Source organism: Furipterus horrens, unplaced genomic scaffold (genome assembly GCF_987537825.1).
Source record: "Furipterus horrens unplaced genomic scaffold, mFurHor1.1.pri manual_scaffold_1, whole genome shotgun sequence".
NCBI lineage: Eukaryota > Metazoa > Chordata > Mammalia > Chiroptera > Furipteridae > Furipterus > Furipterus horrens.
In genome coordinates, this window is record NW_028327171.1 from 35,646,002 (window position 1) to 35,671,350 (window position 25,349).

Sequence of the window (25,349 nt, forward strand, 5' to 3'; positions counted from 1 at the left end):
ATACATGTCATTATTTCATTTTCTTATGTTACTAAATCAGGCAAAAATCACAGGTGATTTATGGTATGCCTACCTGTAACAAAGGAAAAGGTTGCTAGCTACTGAATTTCCATTGGAAAAAAGGAACTGGAATTTGAGTGACATATTTTTTTGCACTCCATAATTCGTTTCTGTGTCTTTTTCCCCCCATTAGATGATGTAATGGAATGAAAGGAGCCCTATACTGTTTAAGGACCCTGGTCTTGACCTTGACACTTTTAGTAAGGCTGTTATTAACTTTGGGTTTCCATTTTCCCTTTCAAATAACAAATCTTGATTATTCCTTCATAGTTTCGTAGAGTTCTGGAGCCTCAGTCCAAGCCTAGATGAGATGATGATCACTCCCAACCTGTCTTCTTCTCCTAGAGATAAACTGGTAGACATTTTTCTTCCTTTCCAGGTCCTGTTCAAGACACCTGACACACTAAGGTGAACTAGACAGATGTAGACGATGGCCCATCACCAACTGAGGAGAGAGAATTAGTGAAAGTTTGAAATGTAGATTATATTAACAGTGTATTGTGTTATTGCAGAGAAGGAAAACTCTGACTCCAAAAAACCTCCACTGCCTTGCGGCATACCTCTTCAGGGGAAAGGCTAAGGGAGTAAACCCCGACAGAAAATCCGGAGCCGGAGTCCCTAAGGCGGTTTGACGTTGTAGTCAACACCGGCAACTCCTGCGGCGCAGCTGAAGCCAAGCTGTATTGACTCCGTCTTTCCCTTGGACCCTTCAGCTGCGAAGAGAGGGGGGGTCTGCTGCATGGGTAACAGCAGACCCTCCATATCACCCTGCCCAGGCTCTGTAGCTTCAGCTTCACTGGAGAGGACACTCCAGCGTCATCGCAAGATGTCGATTCAACACGGGAGGAGATAGATACCGTGTCACTCCCGAGTCGGACTGCACAGCCATTCTCTGCGGTGCAGATAGACTCTTAAGAAGCTACACCATCGTCTCTCGAGACGGACGGCTGCCGACAATGACAACAAAAATGTGTTATTGATATGGGATAAAAAATGTTACAGAACTAACATGGGATTGTTGAACAACCTTCTTGTAAGCCTTTAAAAATATATATTGATGAGATTCATTTGGAATTAGTTCATTATTAAAGTGGTTCTTAATCTTTTCTAGAGAGATTCACAGAGCTTTTGGAGAATCAAATGAAAGCTATAGGCTTCTGTCTAGAACAATACACATAAACATAATTGCCAAAATCTAGGAAATTTATTTGACCTATTAAGGCTACTTAAGATCTACAGATTTAAAAAAACACGCAGACAAAAATAATTCTATTACCAGAAATATTGCTTAGGAAAAGAATAAAGTAGAAAAGAAACATCTATCTGGTCCATGTAAAATTACAGAATCATGTGATGACATAGATTGATTAAATAATTCAGCTTTCTTTAAGCACCAGTGAACAGAAACCAGAGGGGTTAAGGGACCTTTCTAAAATCATATACAACTCGTTAGTTGAAGAGTTTCAAGTTTACTGTGTTTCCCCTCTTTAACCACAGCACTTTGTATTATACTTTATTGCTTTTCTTATGATGATTTCTGAATTAAATGGCCCTAATTTAGTGAAGCTTTACTGTACTCTGACTAATAATTTGTAAAAATTAATACATTAATTCCCCAAGAACAAAAATTATTTGCTTTGTTGATTTCTAATTAAAATGATGAAAATATAAAAACTACTGTATGAGTTTATCCCATATCAATACCAAATTGATACTTTATATTAATTAGAAAAAGAATATGTATACAAAGCAAGTTTAAATATTTTATCCCTGTGAAAATAATCTTGTAAAAATAGGTCAGCATAATAAGAGCAGAGCTCTGTTTAGTGGAGTGGCCTAGATCTTCCAATTCTAACCAGAACTTTTTTTTTCCACACCAAAGGTAAATCTTCCTCCTTCCTTTGTAGTCATATATTCACTTACACATTTTTAGTAAGCGCCTAGCAGTCTTTAATGAATGGATGTTTCTAGTCTGACATCCCTCACCCATGATGTGGTATACTGGCTTTACTAAGCTGTTCTCCAAAAACCTTGCTCTGCCAAAGTTCTTTTGCCCAAAATGGATTAGAATGAAGAGAAGGATGGGGAGTGGTAGGCAGAAGTCATAGTGAGGGAAGGGTTCAGTGAAAGAAGGAGGACGGGAAGGAAGAGTTATTAAAGTAGCTTTTAAAAATATATATACTTTAATTAATTTTTTAAAATGCTCTATTACAGTTGCCCCATTTTCCCCCTGTTGTTGTCCCCTGTCCCTCCCACCCTTCTTTATCCCATATAAAGTAACTTTTGATATAGGTGGAGGAGGAGATTTTTGTGGGTAATCCAGGGTTGGTGTTCCAATGTAAAATTTTTTTTAAAAAGATATATTTTTAAAAAATTGCTTGTAATTTCAAATCTTTTTATGATGTTGAAGAAATTTAGTAGAGAACATGAGTTTAGAAATCACTATTGCTAGACTGGAGTAAGTTCTTTTAACCATAATACCATCCTATACTCTTTAAGAGGGGCCCAAAGAAAACCTGGACTCAGTCTACTTGAGAGTTGGAGGTATAATTATTAAAGAATGTTTAGAAATTGGAATAAAATGTTATATCTGGCAATTTGTTATTTTTGACTCATAATTATTGCAGCATTCACTGTGTGCTTATAATATGTCCTGTTAGATATTTGGTAAGAAAATGCTACTGGTAACTATGAAGCCTAGTTTTTACATTTTTATTAATTTATTTGATATTTTCCAAAATGACATACCTTTTTAAAGATGTATAACTTGTAGAAATGTTGATTTAGTTTAAAAAAAGTGTTAGTTATTTATCATTTGATGCCATTTGGGGAGCTGTAGTTGGCCGTCTGTGATAAAAATAAACAGTCTGACTGGGCTGTAGGGAAAACAAAAACAAAAACAAAAACAAAAACCTACAGTTATAGAGAGAGAAGGTTACTGTGCTGATTGGCTTGATTTTTATCAGAGAGGAAATAACTGATTTAACTATGCAGATAAGGCTTTTGGTAAAAACAAGAACCATTTTAGAGTAAACAACTAAATTATATAAGTCATCAAATTTTTGCCAGAAGAATGGAGGTAGTGTTAGCAATGGGCCATGATTGCTCACTCGATTGACTAAGCCTATTTTAAGAGAAGGATTGTGTAAATGATAAATATTACAATAGACAAAAGTTTATTTTCTTTATAAATTCAGTCACTGTGGTATCTTATGCTTTTTATTTATTGTATTTATGAATGCTTTAAAATTTATCTTTTATATTAAAGTTTACATAACCTTGTGTATATTCGTGTGTGTATGTATGTTTGTTTTAAGTCCAAAGGCCATCATGTGAGGAAGAATATGTGTATTTTGATGACTATTCAAGGTGTCTCAATTCACTTGTGAAATAATTTATTCTTCTCTCAGTGATTTGATATGCCATTTTTATTATATACTAAATTCATATGCACACTAAGATCGATGGCTGAATTTTGTACTGCACACTTTTGATCTGATTCCGTGACAGAAGCAAATTGTTTTAGTTACTGTCATTTAAAAATACACCTTAGTTTCCTGAAGGGAAATATCTGCCTAATGTCCTATTTGTAAAACAATTTATTATCTAATGTGGCATATTTTTTCTTACTGTGAATTTTATAATCTTCATTTTTTAAGTATATTTTATTGATTATATTGTTACAATAGTTCCAATTTTTTTCCTTTGCTCCCCTCCGCCCAGCACCCCCCCTTCTCCAACAATCCTCCCCCAAGTCCATACCCATGGGTCGTACATACAAGCTTTCCTGCCTCACCCTTTCATATATTCTTCTTCTTCTTTTTAAAATAATTAATTAATTATTTTAACAATAAAAAATAACAATCCCTCCCTCTCAGACTTAAGACCCTTTATAATCTTATAAAGGACAATGGGCGAAAGTCTCGAGCTCTTCTAGCTGCTTCAAGCTGGACATGGTCATCTTCCTACCTACCCTTTATAATCTTCATTTTTAAAGTTGCAAAATACAGCATTTGGTGTATTTCATTGGTGTTTAAATAAAGGCATTAGATTAATTTGTAGGAAGAATAAATATTTTTTTACTATTGTCTTCCATCCAGAAATGTGACATTTCTCTTCTTAATTCAAAACTTCTATAAAAATTGGTAATATTATTCTTGTTAATTCTGAAGTTTTAAAATTATACTTGAGGATATATGTTTATATTATATATGTATGTGTGTATATATACCTTACTGCTTAAAGTATGATCAGTAGCATCCAGAGGCTCATTAGAAATATAAAATTTTAATTCCCCATCCTACAACCATGCTAAATTTGCATTTTAGCAAGACCAGGTGATTTGTATGTACACTAAAGTTTGAGAAGCATTACATATATTAATATATATAATATTTTCCATTATATTCTCTAACTTCTTTTTAAATTATATTTTATTAGTTATGCTATTATAGTTGTCCCAATTTTTCCCTCTTTGTCTCCCTCTACCAGCCTTCCACCCCCACTTCCTTAGGCAATCCCCACACCAATGTCCATCTCCATGGGTCATGCATATATATTCTTTGACTATTCTATTCCCTAGCCTGTACTTAGACTATTCTGTAATTACCTAAAGCAGTTCTTAATTCCTTCACCTTTTTCACCTATCCCCATGAACCCCTTCCCATCTAGCAACCTTCAAAACATTATCTGTGTCTATGATTCTATTTCTGTTCTGCTTGTTTGTTTTGCTTTTTAGATTCAGTTGTTGATACATATGCATTTGTTGCCATTTTATTGTTCATATTTTTGATCTTCTTAAAAAGAGCCATTAACATTTTATATAACACTGGATTGGTGGTCATGAATTCCTTTAGTTTTTTTCTTGCCCTGGAAGCTCTTTATCTGTCCTTTGATTCTAAATGATAGCTTTGCTAGTTAGAGTAATTTTGATTATAAGTCCTTGCTTTACATGACTTTGGATATTTCTTGCCAATCCCTTCTAGCCTGCAAAGTTTCTTCTGAGAAATCAGCTGACAGTCTTATGAGAGCTCCCTTGTAGGTAACCAGATGCTTTTCTCTTACTACTTTTAAGATTCTCTCTTTGTATTTAATCATCGGCATTTTAATTATGATGTGTCTTTGTGTGGGCCTCTTTGGGTTCATGCTGTTTGGGACTCTCTATGCTTCTTGGTCATGTATGTCTATTTTTTTTCCATGTTAAGAAAGTTTTCTGTCATTTTTTCAAATAGGTTTCCAATTTCTTGCTTTTTCTTTTCTCTTCTGGCACCCCTATGATGCAAATATTGGTAAGCTCAAAGTTATCCCTGAGGCCTTACACTATTTTCATTTTTTGTGGATTATTTTTTCTTTAAAGGTATTATGTCCAAATAATATATATTTTCACTGAACTGTGCCTTAGCCATATATTTTCTTGAGTCCATCTATAGTTCAGATCTGTGAGAATCATCATCATATTGGAGTGTATTTAGAGTGTCCATTGGGTTTAGAGGACAGTGCGTGAAAAATATAGAATAAAAATGACACACATAGAGAGTTAAATAATATTAGTGAAGACTAAGTAAGTAACTCCAAACACAAGGACCTACCATGTGGAAAATAAAATACTTATTCTATGTAATGCCAGATGAGGCCAGGCCAAAACTAGTATTATAAAGTTATAAATAGTGTAGTTCAACACAAAGACAGACTTACTAATCAATGATGCAACAGGCTTTGAGGAGAGTTACTTATTATTGGAATCATTTAAGTGATATTTAGAGCGCCATCTGTCAGGATGTGTAGAAGAAATTCTTGATTGTGTGGGAGATGACTTTCAAGTATAATCATAAAAATTCCTTATAACAAATTGTTGAGAACTGTGAAGGGTTTGAGTTTATTCCTACTTGCAAGTTAACAAATAATCATGACATAGTTTCATGGATTCTCATAGAAGACACTAACCTCCAGGGCGAGAAAAAGGGGGGTTTCTTAGTCACATCAATGGTAGTAGCTAGTGTAACAGTCTTTTGTTGTACTGCTACAATTCACTGATGGTAATTCACTGATGGTAATGAAAAGAAGGCCAGGTGACACCTTCACATGCAGTAGGTGTGTTACAGGAGAGGAATGTTGAGCTTAATGTAACTCTTTTACAATCAGCTGTAAGCATGCTTATCCTTAGCTCTAGGAGACACTAACTCCATCTGCCAAGGCTGTAAGCAGACTTGACTTTTTTTCCAAAACTGTTTTAAAAGATAGTCTAGAGCAAAAGCCAGTCAGTGCCTTTTTTAAAGAACATGCAAAATAAATAAATAAACAAACAAACAAACAAATAAATAAATAAATAAAGCAGGAAACCCATGGAGAATTGTCTCTTCATATAGATTTTTTTTTGTTCAGATATACTAGTACTATTTGTTCTGTTCATGCCATTAACAAATAAAAAGAGTTTTAAACAAGGTCCAAAAAATTAAAATATCATACAAAAATGAAAAAATGCCAAATATTGAAAAATGAGTAATTTAATTATAATCTATTTGTATTCTGTTCCAGAAAGAGTTTAAAGCAGTTTATAGAGTATTTATGTTAAAGTAAATACAACTCACAAGGAGCAAAAGAATGAATGGATGAATTGGATAATATCAAAACTTTATCAGGAGGAAAAGACAACCCATAAAATGAGAGAAAATATTTGCAAATCATATATTTGATAAGAGATTAATATATGGAATTTATAAGGAGCTCTTACAACTCAACAATAAAAAATAATTAAAAAACAGGCAAAGTACTAGAGTAGACATTCTTCAAAGAAGACATATAAATGGACAATAAGCACATGAAAAGATGCTCAAAGTCACTAATTAAGGAAATGTAAATCAAAACCACAATAAGATACCACTTCACACTTATTAAAATGACTATCCAAAAACCAGAAATTAACCAGCATTGGTAAGAATGTGGAAAAATTGGAACCTTGTGCATGGTGTGTAGTAATGTAAAATTATGCAGCTGTTATGAAAAACAATATGACAATTCTTCAGAATATTAAAAATAGAATTACAACATGATTCAGCAATTCCACTTCTGTGTATGTATCCAAAAGAATTGAAATCTGAGTTTTGAAGATGTACCCCCACATTCTTAGGAACATTATTTACAATAGTTAAAAGGTGGAAGCACACAAGTGTTCATCGACAGTTTAGTGGATAAACACAATGTGACATATATTGATACACACAATGGAATATTATTTAGCCTTAAAAAAGGAAATTCTTACACATACCACACATGGATGAATCTTCAGGACAGTATTCTAGGTTAAATAAACCAATCACAAATCACTTATATGAGTTACCTAGAGTATATAAATTCACAAAAACATCAAGTAGAATGCTGGTTGCCCAGGGCTGAGGTAAGAGGGGGATGGGAGGTTGTTTAATGGTATGGAGTTTTAATTCTGCAAGATGAAGAGAGTTCTGGAGATTGGTTGTACAACAATATGAATGTACTTAACATTACTGAATCACACTTTTAAAGAATGAGTAAGATGGTAAATTTTATGTTATGTGTGTCTTATAATTAAAAATTTAAAAAATGAAAAGCAAGATTAAAAGTAGGAGAGTTAAGATAAAGGCTGAATGAGCTCAGCACACAAAATATGTCATAAGATTCTAAGAGGTTTGTTGAGATGGACTACAGATTTTCTTCTAGGTTTGCTGGTAGCTAATGAAAAGAGGGTATATGGTTTGTCTTAAACCAGTTGCTCAATTCAAATATTTCTTGCACTATAATGAGAAAGATCACCATATCGAAAGATGCCCTATAATGAAACAATCTGTCCTCAGTAACAGATTTACAGAAAAATCAGAAAGTGTTCCATACGGTTGCTTTTTAGAGCTTCATTCAGCATGGGTTGTTGGCATAATACTAAATCATAATTTAGTAACCTAAATTCTGGGTAGGTGGAAGAAATGTAAATGTAAAGAAAACTCATGCAATACTGCTGTCACTACACAAGAATTCTGTGAAATCTTAGTGATTGTGGCTTATTTGGTCACTTGGTTCACTGAAAAGATTGATGATTAGAATTAAAAGCTAACATAAAGTACAATAGTTCTCAACCTATTCAGAAGAATTGAGAAGTCTATTGCTCACTTTAAATATCTTACATTGAGAAGCAAGACAGAACAATAGAATGGCCTAATTTAATTTGCATGGGAGAAATGGAACTATTTTTTAAAGTATTAGAGCATAAAATTAGAATTAAGGGCATTGGTTTTTGAAATAAGAAAATTACAATAGATTGTTGTTGATTAAAGCACATAGCCCTGCCAAAACAGTAGCAAAGTATGTTTTTGCAAAAGCGTAAAAGTAAAACTTAGCTCTTAGGATAAGAGCAAGAAGAAATAATTCTCACATATTTTTTGAGATCCCAGTATGTACATGGCACAGAAAAAAAATTTAAAGAAGAAACCAAGCAGGGGAGTAATTCAAATATCATTTCTAATATGTTGGCACCCTTATTACAATTAATTGTATATGGAAAATATTAAATATAAAAAATATTAATTACTCATTTGAACAACAAATAGTTTATTTTTTGATATGATCAAGAGTTAAAGGGATAAATACTTTAAAAACTGATATATTTTCATAGTATTGAAAAATATATAGTTAGAAGGGAGGAGTTATATTGTCTTTTTTTATAGAGTTAGCAATAAATACACATTAAAGAATGGTTAGGATCTATGTTTAAGTATATTTTACTTTACATTTTCAGCATGAGATTTCCTTGTTTAGAAGAATAAAATGAAGATTAAAAAATTCAAATAAGAAACTTAATGAGTAATCAATACCAAGAAATAGAAAAATTTAGTAGAGGGAAGCTACCTTTTAATCTTTTGTATCATCTAAAAACATGAATATAATCAGTTAATATGCATCAAATAATCACCAAAAGTAAGTATGACATGCTACTTAGAAGGATCTTTAGAAGTGTACAATAATATGCCTTTCTGAGCAATGGAAAACATTTCTTTTACCTTTTCACCAGCTTAATTACTCTGTATTCATTGGACACCTCTCCCTAAGAGGAAGTAATGCTAACCAAAAGTTATCTTTATATGTGCAGCACCTAGCAAATTACTTGAAACATAATGAGCACAATGAATGTATCTGGAGTAAAACAATGTTACTGAGTGACTGCACACACTTACAAAGGAGACACCAAAGACCCCAATCTTATTTAAGATTCAGTGATGAGATCTACATCTATCATGAGCAGAATCTACCAAGGGCCCCTCTCCACTGACTTCTTCACCTATATCCCAGTTGAATGTCAGGCTTACACAATCTCATAATTCCTACCTGTATGCAGATGCCTTTAGGAATGAAAGGCACTTTATATAATTAAAGGCTATAGAAATAGAGATAGGTAAGTAGGGCATTTGAGAAAAATTTCCAATACAAAATTGTTTTTCATCATTTGAAAACATAAAAAAACCCTACATGTTTGTAGACTATAATTGTGTTTTCCCATTTTTTTGTCCATCTGTCACATGCTTGGATAGATTGAATACGAAATGAATCCCCATTTATTTTTCATCTACGTTGTAATCCAAAGACTGTTCAGTAAAGCTGTTAGTAAATCACTTGGTTAGTTCTCCCAACAAAATAGTCTTTAAGTAATATAGTATATCAACCTGTCTTTTGACATTTTCATTTTTTTGTTCTTGACATGTTCTCTTAAAAAAGTAATAGTGTTGGCCGTATGATCTTTTCTTCAGGATCCATGAACCAAACACCAACTATTACCTCTCTTGTAGGAAAGCTATCAAGATTCAGAAACCAAAGATGTAGATGTAAAGCCATGTTCATCTATGTAACATTGAGGGGGTGGGGGTGGATTAGTAATGGCAGTGGTTCAAGAACAGCCTGACAAACATCACGTTTCTTCTGTTCTCTCTGGTACTTGGGTGGGATGCATTTTAGAATGATTACTTTGAAAAGTACAATCGATCACTTTCCCTCTCTTCTAACCTACCAGAATGATTCATTCAGCTACAACTATTGAGTATAAACTATGTTCCAGATACTGTCCTGTTTCTAAAGAAAAGGCCAGAAGGGTAAATTCAAACTTAAATTAATATGTTGAGTAGCCCTATTGTATGAAAATAAATGTCTTTCTGCATTCTATGATTGCTTATGCTGCATTCAACAGGCAATTATGAAAGAACTTTTAAAATAAAATAAAATAAAATATAATGACTTCTACTATACAGTTTCATGGGACAATGAAATTAGATGCTTATTTCTTTTATTAGAGCCTGAGAATTAGAGATGTTTTTATTAGCAAAATCAATACTATTTGTATATTATCAAGTATTAAAATTGCTCATTTTGACATTATTACTTTTCGGTTTGGAGACTGATAAATTGCATCCAGTTAACAATATTTTTTTAAGTCTATTAAAAGCACCCCCTCCTTGTAGCCACTAAACCAAAGGAGAAACATTAATGTGACTCTTAGGATTTATGAAGCATTTGGACTTCCTTTGTTGAATTAACAGAATTAGCAGGATTATACCACAATGGGCACTGTATTTATGTATATAGTCTCCATCCTGGCTAAACCCCTAGATTATAAAATGTAGTTTGCAAGTTTAAAATCAAAATTTGAATTGGATACGGGCTTTGATTATGGGAAAAGCTCTCATTGTTGGAGACAACATTTAGTTTTAAACCAAATTACCACTACTTAAAGTGACTTTAGGGAATTATACTAACTACTAATACTATTTATGAGAATGTTAATGATTTCTTTGTCTTTACTGACAAAGATAACTAAATCTCCCATTTTGACATTCTACAATGTATCTATTCTCTTTGGTTCAAAGTACTGAGTTGTAACCTGTTGTGACTTGTACCAAATAATGTGTCATAGCACATTACTTTGGAAAGAATACATTTTCTGAATATCTTTAAAAGTTCTGCCATTTCTGTGAATATCATGACAACAGTGTATATTGTGCTTATTTTGTTTAAAGAGCTATGTTAGACAATAAGCAACTAGCTCCCTAATAGAAGCATTAATCCAGTTGTGAAAAGCCATAAAAACACATACATAACCAATAATAGATTCACTGAAACTGGAAAGAGTTACATTATGAGATGCATACAAAGGAAATGGAAAGCACAAAAGATTTGGGAAAAGGGTCTGCAATGACTGAAAAATACAGCACTTGAAAATAAATAAGGAGGAAGTGAATTTTGAGCGATATTCTGAAATGACCCCATTAGGGAAGAATGGTAGAAAATCCAAATTGGAAAAGTAGCCTCCAAGTGACTGATAGAGGGTGGCAAACCATATTCAAAACTACCATGTAAATATGCTTGACTGAGGTAATGAATTGACTATAGGGGAAGGAAGGAACCTATTAAGAATCTGTTCATTAGTTAAAGGATTTTTAATATTGTGGAAGAAATTATTAATGCTTCAGAAATTACTAAGTAAGCACATGATGAAAACTTTTTTTTAAAAGACAATCTGCAACCATCTGAAAAAAGATGACAGCTGCAAATGCTGGGAGGATCCCGAGGATGTTATGAACCAGTATGGTGGTTCTCCAAGCATGGCCTGCAGATTCCCAAGGGTTCCTAGACACTTTCAGGGGGCTCACAATATTATTGTTATTATTTTCATAATGACATTAAAATATTAGTTTCCGTTTTCACTGTACTGACATTTGCACTAATGTCAAAGAAGCCACGGTATGTAAAACTGCAGGCTCTTTTTCAGAAATCAAATCAGTGATAGCAAACTGCTCTCTCTAATAGTCATTGAATGTATTCTTTACCCATTGAATACTCTTCCTTCTTGTCCCTTCCCCCAAATTATAAATCTCATAAATCTCAATTCTTGAGATTTTTAATTGTCTTTTTAAAATGTTTGGCATGGCTAGATGGGCCATATGCATAAAGCATGGCTCTCAGGCATAACAGCATATGATGGCAGTCGTGGGGAAAGCACTTGTGCCGGTGTTTGCATTTGCGAGCTGACTTAGTCACTGTTTCCATGGAACACCACGTTTTACTCGGAAGAACAACTAACAAACTATGATTATCTGACTTGGAATTTGGCAGGCATTTCTTGGAAATAAATGTGTGCCTGTCACTTAAAGGAACACAACTGACAGTATTTATTGCCAGAGATAAAAGTTTGAGCTTGTATCTTTTACTGTAAACTTAACAGTTACCCAATGCTTAAAGGTTTTTTTAATGAGATCGGTGATATTAACGTGCAATTTAAAAAATTCACTATTGCATAATTGAGTTCTGCATAATAGGAAGTTGCAAATGATACATTATTTTCTAAATAACTGGTGTATGATTCATGCACAGGTAAACAATCCATTCAAAGCGTAAGGAAGACCAAATGGTTTTTAATGTAGCAGAGTACAAGTTGTTTGATATGATTTCAGAATCTACATTGTAGTTAATCTTTAAGAAACTACCACATGCTAAATCTTGGTTTATTATCAAAGATTATTCAAGATTATCTAAAAAGTCTATTAACATTCTCTTTTCTAACTATACATCTGTGTCAGACTGGATTTTCTTAATGTAGTTCAACCATATTAAAACATACTGAATGCAGAATTAGATATGAGAATCCAGTTTTCTTTTATAATGCCACACATTAATTTTTTATAGAATAGGTATTTTATGTTAATATGTAATAGTTTTTTTATTATTTTTAAATAAATAAATATTTTTAAGTTTCTACAATTTAATTTCTAATATGGTAAATATTTAAAGATATAACTCACATAAAAGAAAAAGTCTTTGGGATCCTCAATAATGTTTAAAAATATAATGGGGTCATAAGACCAGCTCAAGGACAGGTAAATAGTAAAAAATGGGTATGAAGACTCTAACTATACAGATGAAGATGAAGAGGCACATAAGACATGCTTGTTTAATAATTTGCACTATATCACACCATCCTTTTGATCTCTCTCCTAAAACCAAAATACCCCTTCTCTTTTTTTGGACTATATACATGTGACTTCTCAATGTGATTCCCACATTACTTTCTTCCTAAAACCCAAAAACTACTTTATCAGAGTCTCTATGTGTTGAGTACATTCTACAAGGAAAGATAATAGAATCCAAAAGTCTAAAGAAGCATAAGAATTGAGGTTAATATATAGTAAACTTATATATTAGACTTCTTTTTATCTATTAACATCTTACAGTGCAACACCAAAAAAATACTACTGTGAAATCTACCATCTTCTGTGTGAAAATCATATTTTCTAACAAGAGCTTAATACTTGGTAATATTATAAGAACATTTATATCCAATTACAAAATTATTTTGCCTTAGGTAACCCAGAAAAGGCACATGCTCTGCATTTCCTCCAGTGAGGAAGGTTTATAAGGAATGTATGTCACACTGTAACCTGTGAGCAAAGTTATAGGCAGTGCCACCAGGGAGACTTTTTTTTTCAAACTAAAGGTATTATAACTTAACATATGGCTGCTCTTAAGCCTTCTGTGAAAAATGAGGAAAGGGCACAGGCCTGAAAGAGGATAAACATGCAAAATTCTTGCCACAGCAACAGGAGAGGAAATGAGGGAGAGTTTAGATAAATACAGCAGCAACCGTATAACCCCAGGATTTGCAAACTGTTAATTGAGGCTAGTACTATGTTGTCAGTAATATAAAATATCCATGAAAATATTCTTATCCAAGAAATAAATTATGTAAAGTAAAATGAATAGTAGAACGGTACCTTTATTTGTAAGGCAGGCAGCTCATCTAAGGTAAAACATTAGAGTGAGAGCACACTGGGCACACCCAACAAGAGATTTCTAACTGGGAAAAAGGTAAAAAGAAAACTTAAATATCAAACACAGGCTGACAAGAGCTATCCAATCAATAGGGGCTGGCATCTAAGCCATGATTTTTTACCTGTTCTGTAATAACTGGCCTTCTCCAAGGTTGTCTTGTTACATGTAGCCCTATATGTAATAGCTCATGTGGTGACTTCCCAATGCCAAATATCCAAAAAAAGATCCTTGGGACTGAAAGAGTGGAAAATCATTGAGGAGAGTTGTTTTGAGAACAAGACAGAAACATTAATTTCATAGTTTAGCCTGGAGGTATGCTTTAGTCCCTTCAAACAGAGTACGTTAAATTTGGATATGTGGGTAGTTCTCCAATTAAGAGATGACTAATTTCTCAATTATTTTTAACATTTTTGAACATCCAGGTTCATCAATATCTTGTATTTCCCAACACTTCTTCAGTTTTAGTACTGGTCCTGACCTATTCCAGTTTCTAACTACTTGTCTGGAAATCTTTTTGCATGTAAAGGCTGCGAATTAGGAGGCTAAAAACAAATGTCCCCATGAGGACAATCAAAGTAGTTTTCCCTTTATTGGTGAGCATTAGATAGATTGACTACTCACTGTGATAAACAGAGCAAATGTGCTCATGAAAAGAAGTTTTTGAATTCTAGAATTGTAAAATTTTAGGTTTCTCACCTGAGGTCTTTGAAAATAAACAGGATGTTGACCTTAAGGTTAAGATTTGCACAAATATTTTCCATTTGCAAAATGTTTTCCTGTCTATAATATCATTTGACCCCCTTGCAAGTGTTAAGGAAGATGCTGTTCAGAAATGCAGAAGTGAGGCAAAGAAAAGTTGGGTGACTTGTGAAAGTCAAGGTTAGGCAGTGATGTTGCAGGAATTCAAATCCAGACCTTGGCTTGTTGGACCTTGTTTAACTGCATTTCAAGGACACTTATGGCTTCCTTTCTTTTCTTTATTTGCATTTACAGAATTAATTCTGAAAAATTTAGAACTTTAAAAAAATCAGTTGACCTTGTAAGAAGTAGGAACAAATCTATCTCTTCTGTTCTCATTTGTACTTACCCCAGGCCAAGCAATTGACATGTTTTAGAATATTTCAAGTACACAAATGCTTTTAATATCCCAGTGAGAATTTACAGAGTAAGAGGTTGCAGAAAGGCTAAGTGATTTGTTCAACCCATCAGAATGGATTTTAGAGCTGATAGATTAGAAAGTGGGAAACAAATATAATAGAATCATCTTACAACAATGTAAGAATAAACCCACCCATGACAAGTGTCTGTGCAGCCTTCTTGTCATCTTTGAGGCCTGGATCAAAATAATCATATTGTGAAGGTAGTACTTGGCACAGGATCTGTGCGCGACCACCCCCGGCTCTGTTTCTCAAGAACCACAAGGTAATCAAAAACAAGGGAGCAAACCAAGAAGAACTGGTTGATTTATCTTGTAAAGATAGACAGATGCATTGTTGCATAAGAATACCATGCCATTCCATTAGTATATTGCTTCCTCATTTATAAACAATTTTTTATATTAATGAGTTAATGAGAAGGAAAGATGAAAGCCAAATGGATACTGATCCCAGAGTTAAGACTAGACTAAATTGTTAGAAGAGAAAGAGTGGAAGCTAGGATGAGACATAAAACATCAAGCAAGATGAATGTAAACTAAAATGCATTCAATCTGAATATAAAGTTAGAAGATCAATGTCTGGATGAAGAGCCATGGAAGGAATGGCAAGTATCACAGAGGCAATATAAGAATGCCATAGGTAATTTTAATTAATCTATGCAAGATCTGTATAATGAAAAAAATTACAAATATAAGCATGAAAGTTTGTAAATATGTTTAATATAAATAGAGTATTGACCTTTTATTACGTCTTTTGCAACTTAGGCAATGCAAGGAATCTGATTCAGTTTTAGAACCTGCCAATTATTGAAAACTCTGGAGAGGGTCAATCTGTTTTTCTCTACCTTTGCTAAGTCTTCAAATTTTTCTCTCATCAGATGCAATTGCTGTCTTTTTGTTCTTCCTATTTTCCTCCTTCTCTCCCCTCTCTTTCTTTTTTCCTTTCTCCTTGTCTTCTCCTCCTTCTTCTCTTTCCCCTCCCCTTCTCCTTCTGTTTCTCCTCCTTCCCTTTGTCCTACTTCTCTTCCTTCTCCTCTTCCTCCTTCTTCAGAAAAGAAACTTCTAATAAGATGACTGAGCCATCAAAATCCTGTTTCTTCTATTCTTGCTAAAATAAAAGCAAATGATGATTCTTAGACACTTAGACCTCTGTATTTCTTGGATAATATATGACCATATTTAATAATTTTTTGAAATATATTTGCTTTAATATTCATTCTATTATTTTCTTAACTTATTTTTTTTACACAATTAAAGCTATGTGTTTATCTTGCAAGAGTTATTAATTTATGTGATAATCACAAAGAAGAGGCAGGGCTTTAGGTAAAAAGGAGGAAGAAAAGCATTGATATATGTTAGAGTCCTGTGATTCGCATCACAAATTGCAAGCTGTGTTGCATCAATATTGTGCAGTAGGCTTGCTAAATATTATCCACAAGTCACACATGAGGAAAGCAAGTCTTTTTGAAAACAATCAGTAAAGCGGTAGTTGACTCCAGGTTTTATGATATCAGAATAATACCCACTACATCCCACTGCTACCTCAACCTGTATGGGAATCCCTCCAGATTTTAAAGAGGCTGTGATTTGTATATAATTTTCTGGATGGGATGAAATGACAGCCAGAATTTTTAGGAGAAAGAAAAATTACTGTGATGTCATAGGTTTGCTGGAATTTAGTTCTTTTATCTGTAAAATGGTAGTAAGGAAACCTTCTCAAGAAGTTTTTAGAAGGACTAACTGAGATACCACATGAAGTGCCTAATTCATACCTACACGGTAGGTGTTCAATAAATGCTTGTGTTTGTTCTGGCTTGAGAACTATTTCTTAATTTGGTCAACTTTGCACTGTAGACAGGTATTATGGCTATTCTCTGAAGTATGGTATAATGAACACAATCTCTGCTCTTACGCGGAAACTGGCATGTTCATATTCTTTTTAGAATTGAAGGGAAATGTTGGTAGTGTTTAATATAATTTTCAGTGAAAGGATATTTTTATAGGTAGATATATTTGCATGAGGATAAAATAGCAAGAGATATAAAGGTACTAATGACATGTACGGTATTGTAACATGCCTAACTTCTCAAAGAGGCAAAGTGACTAACTTGCAAAAAGTCCAACCGAGTATCTTTAAAATGCTAATGCCATGATTTCCCTGCTTTACCCATACCCACAAGCTCATACAAACCTGCGTGCATGCATGTTCAGAGCATGCTTATTCCGTTCAACTGAAAGGAATAATCAGTAATCTAGTGATCATAGAAGGTTAGAACAAGGAAGAAACAGGGGTTTTCTAACTCAGGCCCCTACTTTACGAGTTGAAAAAAATGAGTATGGATAATCTAATGTCTTTCTGAAATGAATGGCAATGTCATTAAAATAGTCATCCTGTGTTTTCCCAAAGGAAGACACTGTGAAGTACCCAGGGTTATATATCGTCAGGTAGAATTGCACCTTCCTCTTTTATGAGAATTGTTTTGTTTTATATAATGCAACTAGATTCAACGGCCAAATTTTATTTATTTTTTTGCTCACTTACTTTTATTTTAATTTCCCCTAAGTGTTATTGAGATATATTTGACAAATAAAAATTGTATATATTTGAGGTGTAACATATTATGGTTTGATACATGTATATATTGTGAAATGAAGTGATTATCATAATTAATTAATACATCTGTCACATCACATATATCACATAGTTACTTTTTTTTTGGTGTGGTAAGAACACAAGATTTACCCTTTTAGCAAATATAACATATATAGTACAGTATTAAACATTAGATTCCTAGAACTTACTCAATTAAAAAAAAAAGTTTGTATCCTTTGACCAACATCTCCCTATTTTCCCCACTCCTCAGGCCCAGGCAACCACTATTCTACTCTGTTTCTAAGAGTTAGCCTTTTTTAGATTCCACATATAAATGAGATCAGACAGTATTTGTGTTTCTCTGGCTTATTTCAATTGGCATAATGTCCTCTAGGTTCATTTATGTTGTCACAAATGGCAGGATTTCCTACTTTTTATGGATGAATAATATTCCACTGTGTGTGTATATCTTACATTTTCTTTATCCAGCCATCCATCAGTGGATATTTAGGTTGCTTCCACATCTTTGTTATTGTGAATAATGTTGCAGTGAATATGGGAATGCAGATGTCTTTTCAAGATACTGACTTCATTTCTTTAGACATGTATCCAGTAGTGGATTTGCTGGATCATATGGCAGTTCTATTTTTAAATATATGAAGAACCTCAATACTGTTTTCCATAATGGCTATACCTGTTAACATTCCTACTAATAGTGTACAAGGGTTTCATTTTCTCAATTCCCTCAGCAACATTTGTTATCTTTTCTCTTTTTGATATTAGCAATCCTGATAGGTATGAGGTGATATCTCATTATTTTGTTATGCATCTCCCTGATGATTAATAATGTTAGGCTTATTCATATATCTGTTGGCTATATGAATGTCTTCTTTGGAAAAGTGTCTATTTAGGTCTTTGGTCTGATTTTAATATCAGGTTATTTGTTTTTTTATTATTAAGTTGTAAGAGCTGTTGCATTTAAAATATTTCACTTGTGAAATCTTAAAGATATTTCCAAGACTTTTGTTACTTCCTGTATGAACCAGTTCATTCTAAAACTCATGAATATCTGTAATCCTTTAAGCTCAGATCACCTCTTAGCACTTTAATTATCCTCAAAGTTGTGGAAAATGAGGAGGCCCCAAAAGTTGTATTTTCATAGAAGTTTTCAAATTGTCTACTTAATTGAGTATCTTTTGGGGTTCAAAAATGATAGTTTAAAATAATAGTTTCCTCTATGCATTTATATAATTTATTGGTATAATTATCATCGAAAATAATCAGCATTTGTTGTTGTTCGTGGGACTAAAGTAAAATACAAATCTGATACATTTTGAGATGTGCAAATGACTTTAAAAAGGACTAAGATTTAAAGATGAGAGAACCAAGGCAAAGAGAAGTTAATTATGAAAGTCAAAGCTAGTAAGTGATGAAGCAAAGATTTAAATCCTTTGGTTATTTATTTATTTTTACATTTGACTCATGGTTATCTGGATGTGTATTGTTTAATTTCCAAATATGTGAAGAGATTTTCTAGATAACTTACTGTTAACGATTCCTACTTTAATTCCACTGTGGTTAAAAAAAAACTCTGTCAGATTTCACATTTCCAAAAGTTTTTTGAGCCTTATTTTTATTTCTGGTAATACCCTTTTCCTTGAAGTCCACATCATCTGATATTAAATAGGCAAACCTGACATAAAACCAGGTTTAAATGTTTACTGTACGGTATATAATTTTTCTTCCTTTTACTTTAAACCCATGTCTTTTTCTAGATAGTGTATATTGGTAGTTAAATCTTGTGACTTAATCTATATTTACAGTCACTGTCTTTTAAATGGAATGTTTATTCAATGTACATTTAATACAATTATTAATATGGTTTGGTTCAACTGTACTATCTTATTATCTTCTAATATTTCACTCATTATTTATTTCTTCATTACTCCTTCCTCATTTATCTTCAGTTACTTAAATATTTTTAGTATATAATTTTAAGTCCATTACTGATTTTCCAGCTGTACTTTTACACTTTTTAGTTATTCTAAGGATTATAATGTGCATTCTTAATTTAACACAGACTACTTAGAGTTAATAATGTACTATTTCATGTAAACACATTAGTAATAAAATTCCATGTGTGCTCCCTCTTACAGGCCCTGTGGTATTGTGGTCAAATATTTTCCACTGAAATAATGTAATCTTATGATTTTTATTGAGATGATATGACAAAATGCTCTTCTTTAAATACATTTTATAAAAAATGGTTTTTCAAATTTACTCATTTGTTTGCCATTTTTGTGAATCCAAATCTCATTCTATTGTCATTTACTTAAAATGAAATAGCTTTTTTATTATTTCTTGAAGTGTAGATCTGCTGAAGATTGATTTTAAAACTTTTATTTATATAAAGATATATTGATTTCACTCTCATTTTTGAAAAGTATTTTTGCTGAATAATAGAATTCTGGTTTGACATCATTTATTTTTCTTTCATCCCTTTAAAGTTGTTCTGTTGTATCTTGGTCTCCATTATTTCTATCTTTCTTTTTTTGCCTTTTTTATTATTGTTCTTTTACAGTTGTTCCAATTTTTTCCCCATTGTTCTCCCCTGGCCTTCATTATTTCGAACTAAAAGTTACCTGTTATTTGTATCATTGTTCTCTGTATGCAATGCATTGTTTTCCTTTGGCTGCTTTTAGTGTACTATTTCCATCTTGGGTTTTCAAGACTTTCATTATGATGTCCCTAGATATGGTTCTTTTTGCATTTATCCTAGTTGGGGCTAACTGGATCTTCCTTTTGTAAACCAAATTTGAGAAATTTCCAGTAATTCTTTTATGACCTATTCTCTATTTGTCTTTGAGATTTCAGTTTACATGTAAGCTAGATTGCTTGTTACAGCCCCTAGGACAGGTCACTGAAGCATTGGTTAATTTTTTAAAATCTCTCTTTACTTGCTGTTTTTAATATTGGGCAGTTCCTATTGATTTGTCATAAGGCTCACTAACCTTACCATTAGCAGTCTGCAATTTTATGTTAAGGTCATCAGTACATTTTTTATTTCAGATATTTTATCAATCTATGCAAAAGCTCTATTGGGTTCTTTTCTATAGTTTTTATTTTTCTGTTAGAGTTTCATCTCTTTACTTATTATAACTATTTTTACCTCAAGGTTTTTGAGGTAATTTTTCACAGTTTAAAAAAAATCCTCTAGTAATTCTAAAATCTGGATATTCTTGGGTCTGTTTCACTGGACTGTTTATTTTCTTAAGTATGAGTCTCATTTTCCTTCTTCTTTGCATGTGTAGTAATTCTTTATTTTATGCTGGACACTTTGGATGAAACTGTGTAAGAAATCAGATTATCACATTGTCTTAGAAAACCTATTGAAAAATTTTTACTATTAGTCAGTTTCAATGATGAATAATCTTGTTCTTGTCTTGCTTGGTTTCAGTGTATGTTAAGGTTGGTATATGTGGGCTTTGAGTATAATCCTAAAGTATAGTCCTTTCTGAGAACACTGTCCTTACTCTTTTTTTAATTATAATTTTTTTATTGTTGTTCTGTTACAGTTGTCCCATTTCCCCCCCCCCATTTTCTCCCCTGTCCCGCCCACCCCACTTCTCCTACAGTCAGTCCCTGCCCCGTTGTTCGTGTCCATGGGTCATTTATACTAGTTCCTTGACTAGCTCCTTCACCTTCTTTTGCCCTTTCTCCCCCTTCCACCTCCCATCCTGTCACTGTCAGTCTGTCAGCATTGGCCTTCCTGGGGTTTCAGCTGAATGCCTGAGGCACATAGTAAGGTCGCTTTTCACTGGTACTCCAACTCTTATCACTGCAGCTTCTCTAATATTTCCATTTAGCACTTACACTTTTAACAGGAAATCTCTGCTATGTGAGTCTGACTATTCACATTGGCCAAGTACCTGCAGTAAATCCTCATGTGGACTTCTACCCGCAACTTCCTCACACAGCTACCTCTTCTTTGGCCAACTTCCTTGTAAATTACAACTTTTTTGGCATCCAAGATTTCTAATCTCTGCATCCTCAACTCAGTGAGACTATAGTTTAATTTGATCTCTGTCTTCCTTGACTTAAGGCAGGAAAATAACCTAAGCTAAAAGCTAAGAAAATTGAGGGGTTCACAATGTATATTCTCTTCTCTCAAGGATCAAAGTCCTACTGTGATTATTGTCCGATATCTGCAAACAGTTGTCTTATATATTTTGTCCATTTTTATAGTTGTTTACAGCAGGAAGGCAGGTTCAATATTAGTGACTCTTTAATGGCTGGAATAAAAAAAAAAAATCCATGGGTTTGTATTTAATTTTTTCAAAAAATTGTGAGATAGTATTTGTAAAGTACATACTATTATTATAGTCTAGTTTCGTAAATGTCCCTGGCTGGTTTGGCTCAGTGGATTGAGCATCGGCCTGCGAGCTAAGTGTCGCTGGTTCGATCTTCCAGTCAGGGCACATCAGAGAAGGAAAACTCTGACTCCAAAAAACCTCCGCTGCCTTGCGGCATACCTCTTCAGGGGAAAGGCTAAGGGAGTAAACTCCGACAGAAAATCCGGAGCCGGAGTCCCTAAGGCGGTTTGACGTTGTAGTCAACACCGGCAACTCCTGCGGCGCACCTGAAGCCAAGCTGTATTGACTCCGTCTTTCCCTTGGACCCTTCAGCTGCGAAGAGAGGGGGAGTCTGCTGCATGGGCAACAGCAGACCCTCCATATCACCCTGCCCAGGCTCTGTAGCTTCAGCTTCACTGGAGAGGACACTCCAGCGTCATCGCAAGATGTCGATTCAACACGGGAGGAGACAGATACCGTGTCACTCCCGAGTTGGACTGCACAGCCATTCTCGGCGGTGCAGATAGACTCTTGAGAAGCTACACCATCGTCTCTCGAGACGGACGGCTGCCTACGAGTTTTGTAAAAAATTAAACTCAGACTAACTGGTGAGCAGGGGAGTCATAATTTAAACCTTAGCAGTCAGATTCCAGACTCTGTCCTCTAATTCAATATACTATGTTGCTTCCATAACATGAAATTATCTTTATTTCTTTCATAGCATTTATCACGTTCTTTTCTCATAGATTTATGAATATTCATTTTAAACTTTGCTACTTTCTACTATGTACAGATACCATATATTCCCTGTTTACAATTTTTCTCTCTGGTCCCTAGCACAGGCTCTTTGTAAACAGTCAATAATATTTGTTGAGTGAATGAAGGAATGTAGATGTCACCATTATAGAACAATTTTGAAAATAGAATATTTTCCACATATTTGGTATTTTCACTGCATTTCACTTGCCACTTTGTGACATCAAAATGCTGAAACAAAAACAAACCAAAATCTAAAGGTGAGACATATGCAAAAAAGTGACATGGATCATTAGAATCTTTGTAATTACATACATCAAAATAGAATTTTACTCTTGATAAGAGAGCAGTTATAGAAATTAGTCTTAGGAATTTTCAAAACACCTACTGATAAACAATGTCACTAGTTTGATGAAGTGAGCATAGATTTGATATGTTTGGTCAATTGAGGCATCACTTTTGACTGAAGTAAAAAAAATGATGACCATGTTTGCCACTTTCAATATGTTATTAGGAAAAAAAACCCTGTTTTTGTTAATAATTATTTCTAGAGACTTTGTATCACTTATCATATTTTAAATGGCAATATTCAGTAATTTTTAATATATACCTTTGTTGAACTTTAAACTGTAAAGTTATGGTTCTCATAGTCTTCTACATGAAAAAACAACAGTTACTTATTTTTATCAGAAACATTATGGTTTTAAGCTAATTTTTGTGTTAATAAATCTCAGAAATATATACAGTAGACTTCACATTTACATAAAATTAAAGAAAGGAGGCTTCAGCAAATGCAAATAAATGCAAAAAGGGATATTTTAATTTTAATTTTGATCCATGATTAGTATCAGTCATCATAATGTGTTAATAATACAAAAGCAAAATTTTGCACCCAGAGTATCACCAATGATTGTAAGCTATTTATAGACTGAGTATTCTGATTAATTAATTTAGAAATATATTTATTGATTGTATTTCAATATCTATTTTTAAATCTGAGATCTCTGAAAACATTCTAATATTAGAATCACATGCACTTACTTCTGCAGTTCTGCAATATACAAGCCTAACAAAATGATTTATTTCACTTGGTGCATTATTAATTATATGAATTGACGATTTAGCCTCTATTGATTTGCATTCCTACTTAATGTTTAATTTAAAAACAAAGCAAAAATTATTTGACAATAGGAAAAGAAAGCACACAAATATTAATTCTAGCATATAGGAAATATCACTTTATTATTCACCATTATATATTTTCCTCTCAGTAATTTTCAAGGTCTTGAGAGAGCACTCAGTGTTTTTTTTTTTTTCAGATTTAATGTGTTTTATTGATTAAAATATTACATTTGTGCCAATTTCCCTTCCCTCTGCTCCCCTCCACCCGGTGGCCCCCCTCCCTCCAGTTGTCCCCCCCTTTTAGATTATGTCCATTAGTTGTGCATACAGTTCCTCCCAACCTCTCTCCGTCTATTCCATTCCCTCCTACCATGATCCCCAATTCCTATATCATCTCCCTCCCTCTCCCCACTCCCCCTCCCTGTTGACCTCCCCCCAATATGCTTCCCGTACCCACAGTTCCTTTTCCACTCTCGTTGCCTGTTTAGTTTGCCTTTGTTTCATCTCCCTAGCTTCTGTTTTTTAAACCAGTCCCTTTAACATCTCATATAACAGTGGTTTGGATCTAATGAACTCTTTCAGTTTTATTTTGTCCTGGAAACACTTTCTCTGTCCTTCTATTCTGAATGACAGTTTCGCTGGATAGAGTATTCGTGGTTGTAAGTTTTGGATTTTCATTACTTTGAATATTTCTTGCCAGTCCCTTCTTGCCTGTAGGGTTTCCCTTGAGAAGTCAGCTGATAGTCTAATTGGGACCCCTTTGTACATAATTCTTTTCTTCTCTCTTGCTGCTTTTAAGATTCTCTCTTTATCTTTAATTTTTGACATTTTGATTATAATGTGTCTTGGAGTGGTTCTCCCTGGGTCCAGTCTCTTGGGAACTCTCCTTGCTTCCTGGACCTGCAAGTCTATTCCCTTCCCCAAGTCTGGGAAGTTCTCCTTTATTATATTTTCACTCAATTTTTCAAGTTCTAGTTCATCTTCCTCACTCTCTGGCAAACCAATGGTTCTTATGTTGGGCCTTTTATAGCTGTCCCAGAGGTTTCTGATCCTCTCATTGTTGCTTGCCATTTCCTCTCTCTGCATTGGTTGACTGCTTGTTCCTTCTCCATATTCCAGTTTGTTGAAATGAACTCTGGATTTTTTTTCCTCACCATCTGTCTCGTATGCGGTTTTGTTCCTTTCGTTATGAATGTTTTTCGCTTCTTTCTTATCTTTTTCCTGCTCTTTTGTGAATTCTGTAAGCCACCTGATAACAATGGCCCAGAACTGAGCCTCTGACAGGTTTCTTATCTGTTCATCTGTCAGGTTCTCTATCTGTTGCCTGGTGAGCTGTGTCACTGGGATTTCTATAGTTGTCTGCCTCATTTTGACAGATGCGTTTTGTTTTCTTGGGCCGGCTGTATGGGGCAGTGCCTGTGTACGCGTCACAAGTCAGCGACCGGCGCCTGTCTGCGACCTATTTCGCAGCCCT

The 25,349-nt window shown here is 33.8% G+C and overlaps 1 protein-coding gene across 1 annotated transcript in view; it reads right to left on the minus strand.

Annotated features, from left to right (window-relative positions):
• The window catches only part of SPATA16 (spermatogenesis associated 16), a 203,725-nt gene that overhangs the window by 130,777 nt on the left and 47,599 nt on the right, over positions 1 to 25,349 (minus strand).